General features: G+C 46.5%; 1 protein-coding gene across 7 annotated transcripts in view; it reads right to left on the bottom strand.

The window, feature by feature from the left end:
- Positions 1 to 13,917, bottom strand: part of FBXO34 (F-box protein 34) — a 43,863-nt gene extending 29,946 nt beyond the window's left edge. For 4 of the 7 annotated variants that reach the window (XM_065839898.2, XM_071809802.1, XM_065839897.2 and 1 more), the window contains exons 1-2: positions 13,788 to 13,917; positions 300 to 378 (exon numbers count right to left, since the gene is read on the bottom strand). The gene's annotated coding sequence lies outside the window, so the exon portion shown is untranslated. Of the gene's footprint in view, positions 1 to 299; positions 379 to 12,098; positions 12,118 to 13,787 lie in introns of those variants that run through there. The other 3 variants (XM_071809801.1, XM_065839900.2, XM_071809803.1) reach the window with 3 other exon arrangements.
- Positions 13,918 to 19,141: the final 5,224 nt, after the last annotated feature.

The following is a 19,141-nucleotide window of genomic DNA, read 5'->3' as shown; positions in this document are numbered from 1 at the left end:
AAGTATGAAGAACGCTTAGCTCAGCTCCCTGAATAGAAACCACCATCTGTTCCTAAGGCAACACCAGACCCGCAAGAGATGATTCCCAGAGTACCAGGGATGGCCCCTTGGCACCCCAGAACAAAGGTTGGGCTGCATGATGTTTTTTCTGGAAACCAGAGATCCAAATGTCACAGCGCTGTCACCCTTTTGGAAGGGACAGCATTATGTAAGAGATGGTTCTTCAAGCTTTGAAGCAAAGATCAGTGCATCATTAACCCAGCCTATAACGAAGCCATGTAGTTAAAAAAGGGTGGTACCTTCAGAGAGCTGCTACTCCATGTAGGGTTAGACATTACAGTTCTGTAGGTCTCTTGCACACTCACGAGAATGGCATTTCTGAAGAGCAAAAGGGAAGGAAAAAGGAAATTAGTTACACGTTAACGGTGTTACGGCTCTTAAAACTAAAATGATCCGGTTTGCCCAGTGCAGAGGGCACACGGGAATGACAGTCAATGCATTGCTGACATGTGGAGCACCACCAATTCAAGGAGGTTTTCAGTGCTGAGTGATCGAGTACACCCCAAAAAGAGTCCAGCAAGTACAGCAGCAGGAGAAGTCCTGTGAGGTGGCCAGGCAGAAGATGCTTTGGCATCACAGAAGCCCAGGCTGCAGAGACAGCAAAGAGCAGAGACCAAAAGGCTCTCAGTAGCCACGCCAGACCCCTTCCTTCACCTGTTCCTTCATTCTCATTAAGCACACGTGTTTTGGGGCCTTGGTGTGGACTTCCCAGTCGCTTCTCTAACACTCAGATTCCTCAAGACCCTTGAGTGCCGTCGCTTTTGCATGTCCAGCCTCCATGTAAAGCAGCCGCTCCCCACACACCTGACCAGTTTCAATCCACCTCCTTCCGCTTTGTCTTATTAATCCCCACGTCTCCTATAACTCATTCAGCGCTTCCTTTTGCCAAGCTGACCTCCATCCTTCCTATAACCTCAGACGCACCCATCATTTCTTAACAGGCCCATTAATGAGCTGCAAGCACAATAAGGAACATTTAATGTTCTCCACACGGATGTAGCCCTCACCCTCTCCTAACCCCTCCACCCATGTCCCCGGCTACAATTACCCCATGCCACGTTATCCAACACCGAACACCAGCCTCGGGGCTGGGAACCAGTGTTTATTTGGCTCTGCAAGGCCACACACCCCAGTGCTGTTGTATAAATAAATTCCACGACCTGTTTGAGCCTGAGCTTGATTCAGACCTGAATGAGACCAGTTTCTAGATGACTGGTGCAAATACCTTCCTGTGCTCCCTGTAGCAATAGCGGCTTTCGCAATCGGCCACCAAGGCACCTCCAATGCCAAACATCACAACAGCCGATCGCTCCTCTGGACCACAACTGCAGAGAAAACAAAGCTTAAACCCCTCTGTTTTTAAATACAAATTGCAAATGATGAAGGGAAGAAGAGACAGGCAAGGGGCACACTGCTCTCTACACCTGAATGACAAGTTCCACATGCCAATGTCACCTCTCAGCCACCAAAGCATCCAGGTTTTGCCCCAACCTCAGCCCTTAAACACCCAGCAGGTCAGACCCAGCTGCAAGTACCACAGGGGCTGAGATCCCGGAGGCAACTCGAAGCCAAATAGATTTCAGAACAAAATGAAGCCAGCAGGCTTCATCTCCATGGAGCTCCTGCAACATAACATGGGCTGAACAAGTTCCTCTGGGCAGAGGTCCTTCTTATTAACTACCTAGTAAATTCAGATTAAAGTCAGACAGCTTTTTCCCCTCCCTCGCATAAAGATCAGATGCTATCCAGCCCTGAGGAATCAATCCAGCTTCTGCAATAAGGAAAACTTGCTCACAGCTACATGACACCGCACAAAATTGACAGGATTGCAGCCCTTCAGGTACTCATTAAACCCCTTCCCCAGAAAGTCTCCACCACTGGATAATTTGCCTTCAATTCGTTTTCTATGGTTAAGATGGACCGTAACTAAGTGTTGGATATTGAAGCACAAGAGTAGCCCCAGTGCACCCATCCCAGCTCATGAACGCACTGAAGCAAAGACCTGAGGACACTCATCATCCACCCTCCCAGTCGTGTGACGATTCAAGCAACCGTACGTTGCTCCAGAGAGACAATGAAACCCCCAAACCAAACACAAGAAAGGGAGCGGTACTAAGGCACGATTTCAACCGTTAAGAGGTAAATAAAGGCCAAAGAGCCAAGGCTGGGTGGCTGCTGTGGAGGTTTGGTTAACAAACCTCAAGAGGAGAAGCACAGGAGGTTCCATCTGAACACAAGGAGAAACTTCTTTGTTGTGCGGTGCCGGAGCCTGGCCCAGGCTGCCCAGAGCGGGTGTGGAGTCTCCTTCTCTGAGACATTCAAACCCACCTGGACGTGATCCTGTGTGATCTGCTCTGGTGACCCTGTGTGAGCAGGGGGGTTGAACTGGGGGATCTCCAGAGGTCCCTTCAACCCCAACCGTCCCAAATGGCTACAAGAGCCTTGTCAACCTGCACAGACCCAATTCCAATAATTCCAAGCGCAGTGCTGGGAAGGCAAACAGACCGTTTTGAGATGTGGGATGAGCTTTCTTACTGTAGAAAGGGAACACAACTACACACGATGGTTCAACAACCAACAAAGCAGAATCCAGGACTGTGGGTTTGAGATGTGAGAGTGACACCAGTTTATCAGCACAAAAAGATGCCAAGCTCTTGCTCCAAGCAATGGTGTTTACACTCCCTACCCACACAGGTGGAGGAACCTGTGGTTTGCAGACCCTTCCTCAGCACCCAGCTCAACCTCCTGTCTTTCTCACATCCAGCTTGAACCTCCCCTCTTTCAGTTTAAAACCATCACCCCTTGTCCTGTCACAACAGGCCCTGCTGAAAAGTCTGCACGTTTCTGTCTTTCCCTTTGAAAGCCACCCTATAAATGCAAAACCCAACTATAGGGCCTCATACTCCTAAATTCTTTGAAATCCACCATCACTTTACCTTAAGTTATTCCAAGGGCTTAACGCTGCAATTGGACCCACACTGAGCCGCTCTATGTGATCAACCCCATCGGCCCAGTTAAAACCAACACAAGCAACCCCAAATTTTCATAAACTTTCAACATTAAAACAGTATATTTTTTTTCCCCAATATGTTTTTACCTGTCAACAGATATCCATCTTGGTGCGTTACCATCCTACCATCGCTCTGATTTGAATTACTGGGCTTACAGCACGAAGCAGCGAGAGCCAAGAGGACTGTGCCTGGAGTCCAAGCAGTGCCTGCAAGAGCAGATCCCCGCTAGGGCAGCGACACTTGGGTTCGATTTAATGCGAAAACAAACTGCTTTTCCATTCAAGTCAAAAGCAAAGAATTGTATGTGGCTCAGATTGCAGAGCCAGCCATCTTTTTAGGAACAGATCAGATTTAGCGGTTCTGTGGCAGGCCAGAAGAAGTTAGGCTGACAAGAGTTTTTGTTTTGCTATGCAAAACCCAGGCACGCTTCTGCTGTGCTCTTTCAGCATTAAGTCAGTACCTCAAAGTGATCATCGTGATCAACATCAGTTCCAAAAAGGCCTTTTATCAGCATTCAGCCTGATGCACAAATGCATTACTCCATTTCAAAGACAGACAAAAATTCTCTCTGAAGCTCTGCCCAATAATTCGGGTTGTGTACAATGCCATTTCTACCCTGGGGAACTGAAAATATGGAATTCCACTACAGCCTCGTCAACACGACCACTCTGACCACAGGGACTCACGTTCGCAGACTTGGTAGCAGCTCAGGCTGTTCGACTTGACTGTTCAGGGAAACCAATTTACATGTATCTCTATGGAAAGGAAATATTATCTAAAGCTTCATTGGTTTATATCTAAACCCTCTGAGACATGTTACATCAAAGCTAAACAGATCTTCACCCAGCAAACTACTTGGAGAGCCTTCAACTGAAGCTGCCAGGTATGGGAATGGGTATTTTAGGACATTTTTGCTACCTGTACTGGGGATGCACATCTAACATGCACAAAGCCCAGAGAAGCATCACGACAGCTGCAGAAACAACTCTGTCCTGGCTAGCACATAACGAAATTACAGTTTCACTCCAGGGAAGAAGGAAAAAAGCACTTAAGTTTTGTTTAGACTGAAGTGCTGCGAGCCACACCACTTATCTGCTATCAGAGCAGACTGCAGGGCTGCTCCAGCGATTATTCAGTAACGAAGTAACTGGAATTGGAAGGTACGCAATTAGTCCTGTCTCCTCCCCTGAAAAGGAGAAAAAAATAAGAAACAGCACAGACGTTATCACCTCTCCCTTAGCTCTGCTACCCTCAGCACTTAAAATACCTGCAAAGCAGAGCTGTTGCTTACAAGCTGCTAACAAGCCTGGCTCGGCCAGGTGATATTCTCAGCATCTCCCCAGCAGAAAGTTACTGGTTTAACTAATGGGATGTTTTCTCAAGTACCCACACACATGCATATATTAAGCTTAACATGCCTGCATTTAGATGTTCCAGTAAAAGCACACCAATTTTCAGAGGAAAAATAAAACTAAAAGCATTGCTGTTCCTGCTGGCTTGAAGTTAGAGCATCTCTCACTGATCCCCCTGGGCATGACCACTGTGAATAGATTAAACTCAGACACAGGTATCGCTTGCTGGCACTCTGTCTAGCTTTACTGACTCCAGCCTGAAAATGATGGCTCATTTTACCTGAGCAGTTTGCACTGTATCTGCCCTTAAAGAGCTGCGCTGTATGTCTGTAACGTGGTATATGCAGCTTCTTCCATAAGTGACAATAATATACGGAAGACGCAGAAAAACCCCAGACACCCCAAAGCCAAATGGCAACTCACAGTAAATCCCCGCTTCCAAACTGCAGTTCTGATAAAATATGCTGACATTTATTCATGCTCTAAAGCTCAACCATCCTCCCCAGCGATACCAGTTGGTCTAATTAAAGACTTCACCCAACAGCCTTTGCCTCACGTATATCCCAGTAAAGTCTCTGTATCTGTAATCACCGACTTCTACGTGTGCTTTATTCTTTTAATCTCCGTGTTTCTTTGGATAAAAAGCAGATTGACAGACTCCTTGGTCCTTAACCATCTTTGTTCTGCCTGGACAGACGCCTGATGAACAATACTGCCTTGTTGCAGCACTGTGACCAAGCAACACAGGGAGGGCTAAACAAGACGAGTGGCCCATCCCTGCAGGACTCTCTGGTGCCTTCACTTGCTTGGATTCAGTCTGACCAGGGATGGAGTTGTGTTATTTCACCAAATCCATCCACAACCCTTTCCACGCTGGCTACACCTGTTGATTCAAAAGAGGAAAAGAGACAAACAAAACAAAACACCACCATATTTTTAAGGAAATAACAATACACAGAATGCTGCCGAGTTCTGCCGTACAGGTATGTATACTACTCCTATTTATCCTACAATTTACCCCGAAGCCCACAGCTGACACATCAGCAAACACCATTTTAACAAGCTGTAAAAGCCCAACGAAGCAATAATTAGGAAAACTGGTTTAGTCCACTGCTGGTGGCACCCAGGGAACCATCCGTGGACTCAAAAAACTGCATTAAAAGACAATTAATTCCCAGTAACTTGTACTCAAGCCACATCTCCAACTGCTTCTGCTGTGAGACCCATTCAAAGCAAGTTATTATACATTTTCATATGACTGCATCTGCAGTCCTACTGCATCTAAAAAAAATATCCACATGCATTTGAAGAGAAACATGGGGATTTTTTTCTTAACGCCATGGGAGATGGATTCGTTGCTATCAGTAATCCTCCCACAGCCCCAACTTCAGAAGTGATAACAGATTTACTTAGATTTCAGACGCATAAACAAGCACTCTTTGCATCGCTTCACTCATGTTTATTAAGATAAAGGTACTTCATTTAAAAAAATGACAGTAAAGTGCCATCCTTGTTTAGGAAGGAAATTAAATGAAAAACAAAGTGCAAGAAACCAAAAGGCTGTCCCATGCTCCATGGAAAGCTCCAGTGCCCTGATGGTTAAACCAAGGCCTAGAAATCCATTTCTGGAGCATTTTTCCATTTCTAGAGCATCTTTGTGATGAGGAGACACTGAGAGAGCTGGGGCTGTTCAGCTGGAGAAGAGAAGCTGAGAAGGATCTGATCAATGGGATCAATATCTCAGGGTGGGTGTCAGAGGATGGACCAGACTGTTCAGTGGTGCCCAACGCCAGGGTGAGGGGCAACGGGCACAGACTGAAACACAGGAGGCTCCATCTGAACATGAGGAGAAACTTCTTTGCTGGGAGGTGCCAGAGCCTGGCCCAGGCTGCCCAGAGCGGGTGTGGAGTCTCCTTCTCTGAGACATTCAAACCCGCCTGGACCCACCTGTGTGATCTGCTCTGGGACCCTGCGTGAGCATGGGTTGGACTGGGGGATCTCCAGAGGTCCCTCCAACCCAACCACCCTGTGGTTCTGTGAGGACAGGCTCTCCCTAAAGGTGTTTCTCTCCCAGGATGGGGACATGTGCAGGTGGTCAGAAAGGCAAAAGAATGAGAGAAATCACAGTCAGCGTGCAAGGCAGCACGATACAAAACAAGAGCAGCCAAACAGAACAAGGGCCAGCTTGGCATAGATGTTCACAGAGCTGCTTTCAACCTCAGCAGCCAGGACAGGAGGAAACACAAAAGGGTTTGAAGACGTAAAATACATGAAGACCACAGTCCCAACATCAGACTGGAGGATTCACGACGGATTTTTACACTTTGCAATAAAAGACTACGGTGAGGCAAAGTTCAAAACAAAGACCTCGATTAAGAGCTTTATAAATCAAAAGGGAACCGAGTTGCCTCTGGGAGCACGTAGGTTGGGGAACACAAACCCCAATTCCACACTAGCTACTATCACTCGATACACAACAAGCCCTGCTTGAACCCAGCTGTCCAAACTGTAGCCTCCAGTATGACACATTGCAGAAAACACAAGCCATGAGTTGCTCTTTGAAGTTTAGATACAGCAGAAAATGATTTCACCCACCCAGATGCAGAGGAATAGCTGCTGCCTTTGATGCTACAAGGAATTTTGGGTTTAAACTGCCCAAGGACTTCAAATTGCTCGCTGGGCTGCAGAGTAGCAACACCCAAGCCTATACATATATATAAGTATAATTATGCCGGGTCTAGACTTGAGGAGAATAAAATAAAATAAAATAAACCCCACCTTTTTAGTGATGCTAATATTAAAAAAAGCATGTACAAAGAAACCTCTAGAGGGACTTACGAACAAGGTTTTATGCTTGGCTTTCTGCCAATTAGAGAGGAATTAATGAGCCCAGCGATATAACCCTGTTCATCCCAAGGAAGAAACTGCATTCTTAGGTGATCGATGGAATCAGAGGGAGGAGGAAAGAGGGACGAAGACACAGGACTGTGATTGCACGTAGCAAAGGAAGTTTCTGATGGTACCAAGACAGAAAGCGGGTTGAGAATGTAACATAGACAGAATAGTTCAAACTTTAAAATTAATCCAAATGAAAATTAACCAGTAAATAACAGCGTTCCAAAAAAGCCGAGACTATATTACCATAAAACTCCAACCGTTTTAATACAGATTACGACTCCCCTGACCGCCAACCAGCAAAAGGAGGAGGTCACAAGAATAAAAGCAAACCGAGTGGAAAAGCCACAGCGAGGCACCTCGAGAAGCTGAAAATGTGTCAAAACCCACTCTTTTAGTAAGAGGCAACGTTTAGTAGCTACCTGCAATTGTGATTTTAAGCTCCAAAGAGTTTGGATGTCAGAATTCACATCACGAGACCAGTTTTTAGCAGAAGTAGGACCAGACTTGACATGTCCCAGTTTCCCCAAGGTTATTTTTCGACAACCATCAGGTTCTCTTCTCAAACTGCAGAAGAGCAACCAAAACCCACCTTCTCGTTTTACTGTTTCAGCATTCGCTCTGTGAGAATTTAATTTCAATGCTTTTTTTTAATTTGAACAACCGGAATTTTGTATTAGATTGCAGGTTGAAAGTTAATGGAAATGGCAGCAAGCTGCTGTTATATATATATAACTCATTGCAAGGGGAAGAAAAACGTTACTGAAGCTTATAAAATCAAAGCTCGTAAAACACCGAAAATACAAAATGAGGCAGAAGTAGCTTAGGAGTTGCTAGGGATGTTTAAAGTTAATAAAATTCTACATTAAATGGCTGCCGCTTAGCTTTGCCAAAAAATTATGCAAATGTCCCAAGTTCATACATCATAATGAGCCCAGCAAAAAGCGGGTCCCAAAGAAGCGATGAAGTTCGCCTTGCTCTTATTTTTCCAGCAGATGGAATTAGCTGCGTGTGAAGTCATTTTTTTGCAATCAGAGATTAAACATATTATTCTGAATATCAATTCTGCAAGTACAGCATATTGGATACATGCACACATGGTAGCAGGAATATGCAAAAAGCAATCGTAATCCTTCTTTCCATCAAGGACACTAAAGAGGCTGGGGGAGGGTTTACATGTTTAATACCTTATTTTTCAGACCAATTGACTATCTGCCAACAATTTAGCTGAAACAAGTTCTCTCAAAGTTTATTAGTGTTAATAGTCTGAACGGGTTTTTCCAAAGAAAAATGTCTGCCCTGACTGCAGAGCCATCCTCTTGATGTGCTAATCGACAGATCACAAAAAGCCATCCAAGCTGCAAGTTCAAACAACGCGCATCAACCGAAAGGCTCCAATTTCTGCCCATTATTTCTCCAAAACCTGGTTTACAGGCGTCTCCATCACATATTATATAGAATATACTGTAACATATGAATTCACCTTCTCCATTCCTATTAAGGATTCCCCACTTCATGCGTAATTAAAAAGACAGAGTCTCCTGTTATCCGCAGCGACGGTTGAACCTTGTGTGTGCCCTTGACCAAAATACTCCACCTGTGTTCCAAATTCTGAATTTAGTTTAAGTGCACACCAAGTTACTCTCAAAGACACTGAAAGTGCCAGCAACTTGTCAATTTTGCCTGACTTAACCTTGGTATTATATTTATATCATGCTTATAGCAGCACGATCCATTAAGGTGTACGTCAATGCACGCACCCAGTTTCGGGTGCACCCACCTAAGAGCATCCAACCTTCTCCTGAGAGTATCTGCGGTGTTGAGAAGGTGCAGGGAGGTCAACCAAAACCACAGCTAAAAACCTAGATAATTAAAGGCACACACAGAGGGGAAAGTGAAGCTCAATTCTAATTGGAGTCAGTGACACACTGGATTAAATACTATTAACCAAAATGGTGAAAATTAAAAGTGGATGTACTGAAAGCAGTAGAAACCCTGCTCGAAACAAAACGAGAATGTTCAGATGAAAATACTTCCGTGGCCAGATGAAATAGTGAGTTTAAGTATGAAAACAAGCACTTATACCTATGGTGCTCTTTCCTCCCCACCACCCCTTTGCTACTAGGGAGTCTCATTTATCTCAAAGCGCTCAAAAGGAAACACTTTGATTTTTAAAGCGAGAAAAGCTGCAAAAAAATAAAGCCCTGCCTGGCACAAATAAGTAATATTTGAGAATTCAAAAGGAGATTCTCCAAGTTAAGAGAAGGATGAAAACAGTCCTGAATAATTTACTTTGCATAGCCCGGTTCCTGCCAAAACAGTTCCATAAATCCCATGGTAGTTCAGATAATTTCCATTCTTAGAACAAAAAAAAAAAGCCAGATTGAGCGTTAGCAACGTTAATTGTGCGATATGACCTGAATGATGCAAGAACAAGCAGTTACGTGAACCGCAATATCTGCTGAATTTTTAATCACTGGTTGTTTTGCTGCAAGGCAGAAGAACATTGTATATCAGCTTCCAAGCACTGTATTGAACGGCACATTAGGGCAGCAAGATTTTAACTGGCAGAAATTCAGCCTCCGTGCTATCTAAATGCCATTACTTGGCTATGAACTGCAGACAAAGCAGCTTCTAAAGCTCTTTTTTTTTTAAAAAAAAACCAAAAAATCACATGGAAAACAGCACTATTTTCTGCACCCCGCAATACCAGTCAGCCATTTCTTAATTATATATTCATATTTTAAAAAGCTGACATTTATGCATCCCTCCGTAGTGTATTTTTCCCTCTCAAAACAGTATCAAGTGATGATGTGGCTGCCCAGCAGCAACTCACTATCCCATGTAGTCAAACGTGGGATGTGTAGGAAGGTGATTTATGTAAACATCTGTATTATCTCTGCGCTGCAACACCAGGTGCAATAGCGCCATGTTTATGCATACCTGAGCTATATTTAATCTACCTGCCTGGGACACTCATTGCAATGACGCTGCAAACACCCCAATTTACCGCGAACTGGCTGCCCAAGTGCCATTGCTGGGAGTCACACAGGTCCACGCCGTACCAGCCAGGCCTGCTGCGATTTCTCTGCGTTTGATACCCAAAATAGCTCGATTAAAACCAACCCCCACGTCTCCAGTGGTAAACACGGCTCCGGTAACGCTCTAGGCATAAAACTGCAACAGCAGGATTAGCAAGTGACAGGGCAGATATTCCCCTTTGCACAACGAGGCAAGGCAAGCTATTCGGGGAATAAACACAAATTCCCCAAATACAAATCCCACAACTACAGCCAGAATCTGCACTATGGGCGATTATCCTGCTTCATATTTAGATGTGAAAAAAAAAGATAAGGACATTAAAAAAAGGTCAAATGTCTGTTATGCTGATTTTAATGGATGTTAAGTTAAATAAGTTAATAGAATTAAAATAGCTTCAAAAACCAGTAAAATATGGTATAAATAAGAATTGAGCAGCCACACATACCAAAGCAACATTCCTGTGTCCTCCTTACTGCGGAGCTCCCGGAGCTGCCAAGTCCATCTCTAACCAGCCCATTTCTAACAAGTCCATCACTGAACCAAAATCTCCTTCAAAAAACTTACATGTACGGATAGGACCAGTTTAGTGACACATCCGATGGCCAAATAATCCACAGGAGCCAAAAGAAACGACACGGACAAAAGAGATGATTGGTCCCAAAGCTACATTATCTTTGATCATAGGCTTAGGGTCAGTCCTATGTTTTATTCACAGGCTCAGCTATCGGCTACAAGGAAAGCTGCTGTGTTCTCTGAAACCGGGTATCAAACCTAGGACTGGAATACTGAAAATTGCCATATCTGCTGGTAATAAAGCAAGCGAAAATAACAAATCACAACAAATGTGTTGACACAACAAATGTGTTGACACTGTCCCTTGGAACCTAAGGGACAGTATTGTCCACCTACTACGCAGTATTCAACTTCATGGCACCAGAAATCGATCTGGGCACCTCTGTACCCCAAAACCGCAGCCCTTCGTGGCAGGGGAATCCAGTGGAGAGCTGGATGCTGCAGCACGCTACGAGACGAGTTTCTAATTACAAGGGACACAGAAAGATGGTTTATATGCCTATTAAAAATAAAAAAAAAGCAGTTGCAGCTTGACAAGTCACTCACGCTTCTTCACGATCCTTATCTAAAAGGAGAAAAGATTTTAAAGAGCAAGTGGAATGCACGCAGCTTCCTTCCAAACCTCTGCTCGCTCTCCAATTGAATACGAAAGAGACGACTTAGTCATACGGAACGTGCAAGATGATTTTAAAACGCTGGCATTAATCAAATCCCACAACTTTCCACACCTGTTCAAATGGAACCTTGTCACAAGACGGGGGGGGGGCGAAGATTTTGATAAGCGCGATGCAATTAACAGACACCTCCTTTGTTACCAGGCTGTTCGTGATGAAGCCCAGGCTCCTCGACATTCCATTTCTTCCCCTCAAAGGCTCTGCGCTCCAGCAAATTTATGGGTTTTAGCATGCAAGAGGAGAATTGAGCATGTTACCTTCAAAACCAGTCAATGAGGCTCTTTCAGTCGGGCCGAGGAAGGCGGGTGGCTGCTGGAAAGCAAGAGGAGGCGCTCCCTTCCCCCTCCCCTAAGGACCCAAAAACGCTGCATTCAAAACACTCCCATCCCCTGCAGCAAGGGATTAGCCATTTATTAAAAAGGAATCAAAACACTGTAAAGGGCTTCCAGTTAAGATTTCAAGGGGAAAAAAGAAACCAAAAAACAACACACCACGTGCAACGCTGGTGCAACTGGAGTCACATTAGGAATTCTTCAGAGCACTGAAGAGCAAGTAGCTCAAACGTAAGCAGGGTGTCATTTGTCCGGACGATGCGTTTCAAATGGCTCAAAAGGAGAAAAGAACTAAATTATTATTGTTTTTTTTTTTAGTCAATCATTTTGCTGCCTCCACGTTAAGCAGTAACAACATTAACATCCTACAGGTTTAGACTTTGGACTTCCAAAACAATTGCCTACCTCTGCGTTTGGGTTTTTTTGCTTTGGCTCTTCTCTCGGGGTGACAGACAATTATAATGGGTAATTATGTAAAACCTTTCATCCGAGAAAACCCGAAGCACTACGCAAACACCCATTAAGACTCACGGCTCGAGTCTGTGCCCCACGTGAACCGGTTTCGAAGCCAACCCGCATATCTCGAGCTACCAAAACTGGATCCCAAGAGCCGTGGCATGGCCAAGATAGCACAGAGAGCTGCAGGGCGAAGCACTCGGGACGTACGCAGCCTCGCAGGTGGGTTTTACAGCCCAAGCTGAGCCTCCCAGCCCCATCCCACCCAGTTATTTGAAATTGAGACGTACGCTGCTGCTGGGTGTTATATGAAGCACCTCACCGGACAAGCGTCAGACTCGCTCCTCTGGTTGATAAAAGGAGATTTTTTTCCAACTGGAAGCCACACGGCGCAAGTCAATAACATCGGCTTACTTAAGAAATTAAAAGCTGTGCTTATTGTTTCGAGTAAGGCCTCGGACGAAGTAATTTTGAGAAGAAATCACTTCCACCGTAATTGTACTTTTAACCTCTCCTTACATTCTTACACCATCCCCCGCGAACACATTATTACAAGTATTATCTGCAATATCTACTGATGATTAAAGCTTTATTTTTGGATCACTGTTTATGTTTACCGAGCTTCACAATCCTTGCCCTGAAAGGCTGACAGATGTACGAAGCACGGGGTAAGTCGTGCAGAAAAACACCAGCAGGAAGTGACAGTGCTCAGAAGATCAAAATTTGGGAAAAGAAAAATACAAAGACGTAAGGTTTTTTGGTTGGGGCTTTTTCGGTTGGTTTCGGTTTTCTTAATAAAAACCCGTGTGCTCGCTCGCAAACCCACGAAGAGACCACCACACGGGGTCGGAGCGACCCCCGCACCCCCAGCCCCGCGTGGGCCGGCCCCGCGGGACGATCGCGTTACGCAACCGCGGAGGAGCCGAGATGCTCCGCGACTCGCACCCGGGGGAGCGGGACCGGCACCCCCGGAGCGCCCCGGCCGCGGGCTCGGGCTGTCAGACCCGCCGGGAGGCGGGAAGGCCCCGGGAGCGCTGCCAGCGGAGGGGGCACAAGGGGAAAGCGAAATAACACCCCCCCCACACCCCAGCACGGGGAGCGGAGCACCGGGAACAAAATAAAATAAACCCGGGAGAGGGCGGCTGGCAGGCGGGAGCGGGGAGGCCCGGTGCGCTCCGCGGGGCCCGGTGCCGCGCAGCCCCTGCCGGCGGGCGGCCAGCGGCCCCTCGGCGGCCCCCGGAGCCGCCATGGCCGGCCGGGAGAGCGGGCGGTGCGTGCGGGGCCTGCTCGCCGCCCACCTGCCCGCCCCAGCCTGCGGCCCCGAGCAGAGCGGCCGGCTCGTCGTCCCCCCCTCTCCCCATCCCCGGTCCCGCCGCGCCGCCAGAAGCCTACCCGGAGCGGGGCCGGCCGCGCTCCCGCGCGGAGGAGGGGACGTCCCGGCGGCGAGCTGCGCGGAGCCGCCAGGCTGGGCTCGGCGCGCCCGGATCCCCTGCGCCCAGCCGCGGCGGCGGGAGGAGCCGCGCCGGTCGCGCCAATCCCTGCCCGGGGCGGGGCGGAGCGGGACGGGCCCGGGCTCGCCGGGGAGGGCCGCGCCGTGCCAGGCACCGGCCGCTCCGCCGCGCCAGGCAGCGCTGGGGCCGGGGGCCCGGCTGAGGGACTCTCGGGTCTCCGCAGGGGCCGCCGCGCTCCTCCCGCTCCCCTCCGGGGCCACAGTTCTCCGCAGGCAGGCCCCTGGGGTTCAAGGTCAGGGACGTTTCAAGGCAGAGCCCGGTGCAGGGTCAAGGACCCCCCGTACCTCCCAGCGCTGGCAGCCCCCGGTGCCTCCGGGCTCGGGCCTTAGTTTGGGTGTCTGCGAGGTTTAGCAACAGGGGTGCCGGCTCTCAGCCCTCCGCCTGGCACCAGCCGCTTAAAAGTGGATTTAGTGTGGTGGTAACAGGTTAAAAATCACAGAATCACAGAATGTTAGGGATTGGAAGGGACCTCGAAAGATCACCTAGTCCAATCCCCCCATGGAGCAGGAACACCCAGCTGAGGTTCCACAGGAAGGTGTCCAGGCGGGTTTGAATGGCTGCAGAGAAGGAGACTCCACAACCTCCCTGGGCAGCCTGGGCCAGGCTCTGCCACCCTCACCATGAAGAAGTTTCTTCTCAAATTTAAGTGGAACCTCCTGTGTTCCAGTCTGTACTCACTGCCCCTCGGTGACTCATTGTCACCGAGAAGAGCCTGGCTCCATCCTCATGGCACTTGCCCTTTACATATTTATAAACATTAACAAGGTCACCCCTCAGTCTCCTCCAAGCTGAAGAGCCCCAGCTCCCTCAGCCTTTCCTCACATGGGTGATGCTCCACTCCATCATCTTCATTGCTCTGCCCTCTATACAGTCCTCTGCGGGAGGCCAAAGAAACTCACGTGATAGTTCTTCTGGCTTTAAAATCTACTTATCTCCTGACTGCAGGGCCAAAAGAGCTGCTGGGAGGCTACTGGAACCCCACCAGTGCGGTGCCAGGTGGCTTGTTTCACTAAATACCCTTTTGCCGTTGTCTGTGCTCTTGGCAGAAAAGAACAAGAGCTGGTGTTCCTGGTGTAGATGTGCCCAAGGAGGCACGGCAGAGCCCAGGCAGTGGTTTGTCATGCAAACATGACCCCAGCCATCTTCTCTGTGTCATCCTCACAAAGTTCTCAGCCTGCAGGGAGAGAGATGAGCATCAGAGAAGTCCCCTGAAACCAAAGGTATTGAGAGCAAGAGGTAAGTGTTGGGAAAAGGGGAATCAAGTGGTGGCACCAGATGGCAGCTTCCTGCAAGAAGCCTTCATGCTCCTCAAAAGAAGATTTTGGCAGTTTGATTCTGCAGGGAGGGAAGTGGAGAGGGATGCAGGTCCCCATGGGAACCATGGATGATCCAGGGCGGCAAACTGAAAAGTCCTGGTTTCTGTGCCCTGCAGGAGAGCAGCAGTTGAGGCACCACTTTTTCTGTGTAATGGAATAGTGTGAGAAGATCCTTGAGACCATTCTCAAGCTAAAAAGCAGTATTGTGTCAGCACAGTGGTCCTGACGAGGGGCAAAGCTAATTAGCCAAGGCGCAGGATCACGTTAACATGGCATCTCAGATGAATCTCCCAAAGTCTCTGGAGTCCCTGTTGACTACAGCCGAAGCGAGGACAGGAGAGAAGACAGAAGTAAAATGAGATGCCAAAGGTCAAATATCAGATCAGTGACAGGACAGAAAACAGAACCTACAGCTCCTCTTCCCTCCAGTACATTCTCATCTCGACCGTAACAAAACCCCAGCACAACAATGGGATTTAGCTGCTGCTGACACAGTAGCTTCATGTGTTCCAGGGGAAAATTCAGTATTTCAGTATAGGATCATAGTGATTTTTCCTTTTTTTTGGGTGCACATGGAAAAAAAACAAACCTTATTTACCACACACTGACACACATGATATCACCAGATGACTTAAAGGGGAATAAAATATGTGCCCTGTCACATTAGAAAAAGGCCCCACAACGGTACAGACTCAGTCTTTTGGTTTAAGTTGATAAAGACCACTAAATGCCATTTGTTGCTAAGTGGCTTCTAATGATTAAATAACCTTTCTCCTACCCCCAGCCCCCTCCAGCATTTAGTGATAATATAAGAAAGATTTTGCACATTGTTTAGCTTATGGCCATCTGGCACTTTTGCATTTCTGTCGCCTTGGACATTAACAAAACAATAGATAAACTAGTCCTATCTTATCAGAGACCTGGAGAAGTTTAACTCTGTCAGAGTACATAGGATTAACCAAGTCGTTATTGTTTCCAGCTTAATTAACGGTCATATTCCTCAAAGCTTTGAGTTCTTGTACTCTGTAAAGCAGGCTGTTCCTTATCACCTTTGTATTTGATTTAGCCCTAAGACACTTAACTCCAATAGTCACATCCAGCTTCCATAAAAGATGTTCTGCCTCTGGGGAAAGGAGGCACACAAAGGAGATGCACAATGAGAAAAATACATACAGGTTTTAAACCAACCTAATCATAAAAAATACTGCAAGTTTTGTCTAAGCGAGAGAAAAGTATGCTTTTTTCAAATGCAAATGTAATGGTCCTGGCCTAATTCAATTAGAAACCTACTACTGCTGAAACATCATCTAATACGACCTCACTAAGCAGTTTCTTCCTCTCTTTTTTGCTAAAGGAGCTAAAAGTACAATTCACCCAAAGTAACCCACTCCAAACACTCTCTGGAAACACTAAAAGCTTTGGTCTCAACTCAGCAGTGGCTTAAGGTTGAATCCAGCATTTGTTCTGCGGCTAATTCCCACTCCTCTCTTCCCCATGGAAGAAAAGCAAGAGAGTTTGAGATGGTTTGGAAAGAAATGGGATTTCCTCAAGAACGTGGCTTTGGGCCCTGGAGAACGAAACCAGCTGCAGGACACTTTCACCTGTAGCACCAGAGCAGGGTTTTGACTGAAATCTGTAACAGCAGGAAACATTTGGTGCAAACATGCCGTAAATAACAACGGATGTAAAGATATGCTGAGATAAAAACTACCCAGACTTCGTTTCCAACTGTACTTCGCACTATAAGATTGCTATTTTGCATTTTGGACTAGCTCTAGTGAAAGCTGGGAGCTTTATAAATGTGCTACAACACCCAACTATTGAGTATCAGGCTGCTGGAGTGCAATGTAATACTCAAAGTCAGGTACCTTGTCTTTCTATTTATAACCCGGAGAGTGTTACAAAGACACCACCAAAGGGTGAGTGGAACCTCCCACCTCCTGAGCAGAGACCTGGTGGGAAGAAAAATCAACCGTGAGATGTTATTCGACTTGCTTTGCACACCCAGCGTGTCAGTGCTTCTGTCAGCTCGAGATCTCGGGATCACTTCACCAAAAATAGCCAGAAATTGCAATTATTTCAGGGCTAAATTTGGAGATAGGTTTCCCTGCATGTTCTGTATTCCTCTTCAGTGAGGTACATTTATGCCAGGGAAGAATCACCCTCACAAAACAAAATCTCTTGTGAACGGAAAGAGCAAGTTACATTTTGTACTAAGGAGATCATTATGGAAAAATCTGGTATCTGATAACGATAGTTATATTGTCAAGAAATACATCCATTCAAATCGGTTCTCAAACCTTCGGTGGCTAAAATGTAGGCATATTATCACAAAATCATCAAGACTGTATGAGAATTATACAGTTAATCTTTCAGGCATGCCTAATACCTGTACAGAATGAAGTTTTACATTAATATTGCTTGTTTATCTCTACTAAATGGTAATATATTATTATTCCTCTTAATACAATAAAATCCATACCAATCAGGAATTTGGTTGAAAAACATCCAATTAGTGTGTTTTTTATCTTAAAGTGACATTGCAATACTTTAAAATTGTGGCATTATTCAAATATATCAAGACCCTTGCGGTGACCTAGATATTGTTAGCGGAATGTGTTACTGCAGCATGTTAAGGAAACCCGCTCTGGCTTCAACCTAGTTAGCTCAGGTAACAACCAGCAAGGCTGCACAGCAGAGCCTGAGCCCGCCAAGGACCCCAGTTAGTGCTCAAATTACCCGTCTGTCATCGCTGATGTTGTTATTTGAGCAGGTGAGATTAAAGCCCTGGCTGTAGTGCAGCCACGCTTCCTAAATTCAGTATCCACATGGTGGGAATTAGTAAATGTGTCAGTCTAGATGCTCTGAGGAACAAATTAGTATTTTCAGCATGACGGAATCCTGCAGATGCAAAAGTTATTCTGGGTTGGAAGGAAGACACTCCCAAATTAATATTTTCCTTAAAACTTGTGGTTCAGCGTGGCTCACATAGAATCACAGAACAGTTTGGGTGGGAAGGGACCTTCCAAGCTCATCCAGTGCCACCCCTGCCATGAGCAGGGACATCTTCACCAGCTCAGGTTGCTCAGAGCCCCATCCAGCCTGGCCTGGGATGTCTCCAGGGATGGTTCAGCCACCACCTCTCTGGCCAACCTGGGCCAGGCTCTCACCACCCTCAGGGCCAACAATTTCTTCCTCATGTCTGGCCTGAATCTCCCCTCCTTTAGTTTTAAACCATCAGTCTTTGTCCTTTCTCAACAGGCCCTGATAAAAGTCTGTCCCCATCTTTCTTATTGGCCCCTTTTAGTACAGAAAGGCCGCAGTAAGGTCTCCCCAGAGCCATTCTCTTCTCTAGGTTGCACATCATTGGACTATATTCTGGTATCATAAGGTAGAACAGTTGAACACCCTCAAATTTCACTGATTTGGGAGAAAAGGGGAAGTACTTAAACCAGCAAACACTGAAGATTGCATTGTATTGGAGTCTGTGGGCAGAGTCTACAAACACAAACTCCTGTAGCTCTGTTGTTTAATTGTATCTTTTTCATATAATTGGGGAACCTGGCAGCAGTCAATAACCTCTATACTAACCTTTAATATCTTATAGCAAATTAATGATTGTAGGAGTAGTCTGGATGTTCAAAGTTTGCAAATATTTGCCATATCATATCCCTGGCAGCCTACACAGAGGACCAAGGGGTGACTGCTGCAATCATCATCCAGAGAGCCACTCTCCAATCACAGAATCATTTTTCTTGGAAGAGACCCTCAAGATCATCATGTCCACCAACAAACCATGTCCCGAAGAACCTCATCTATGTGTCTGTTCACCCCCTTCAGCGATGCTGACTCCACCACTGCCCTGGGCAGCCTGTTCCAATGCCCGACAGCCCTTTCCGGGAAGAAATTTTTCGCAATA

This window comes from Patagioenas fasciata, chromosome 5 (assembly GCF_037038585.1).
Source record: "Patagioenas fasciata isolate bPatFas1 chromosome 5, bPatFas1.hap1, whole genome shotgun sequence".
In the NCBI taxonomy this organism is placed as follows: Eukaryota; Metazoa; Chordata; class Aves; order Columbiformes; family Columbidae; genus Patagioenas; species Patagioenas fasciata.
The sequence above is the reverse complement of the archived record's forward strand: the minus strand, read 5'-3'. Positions and strand labels throughout refer to the sequence as shown.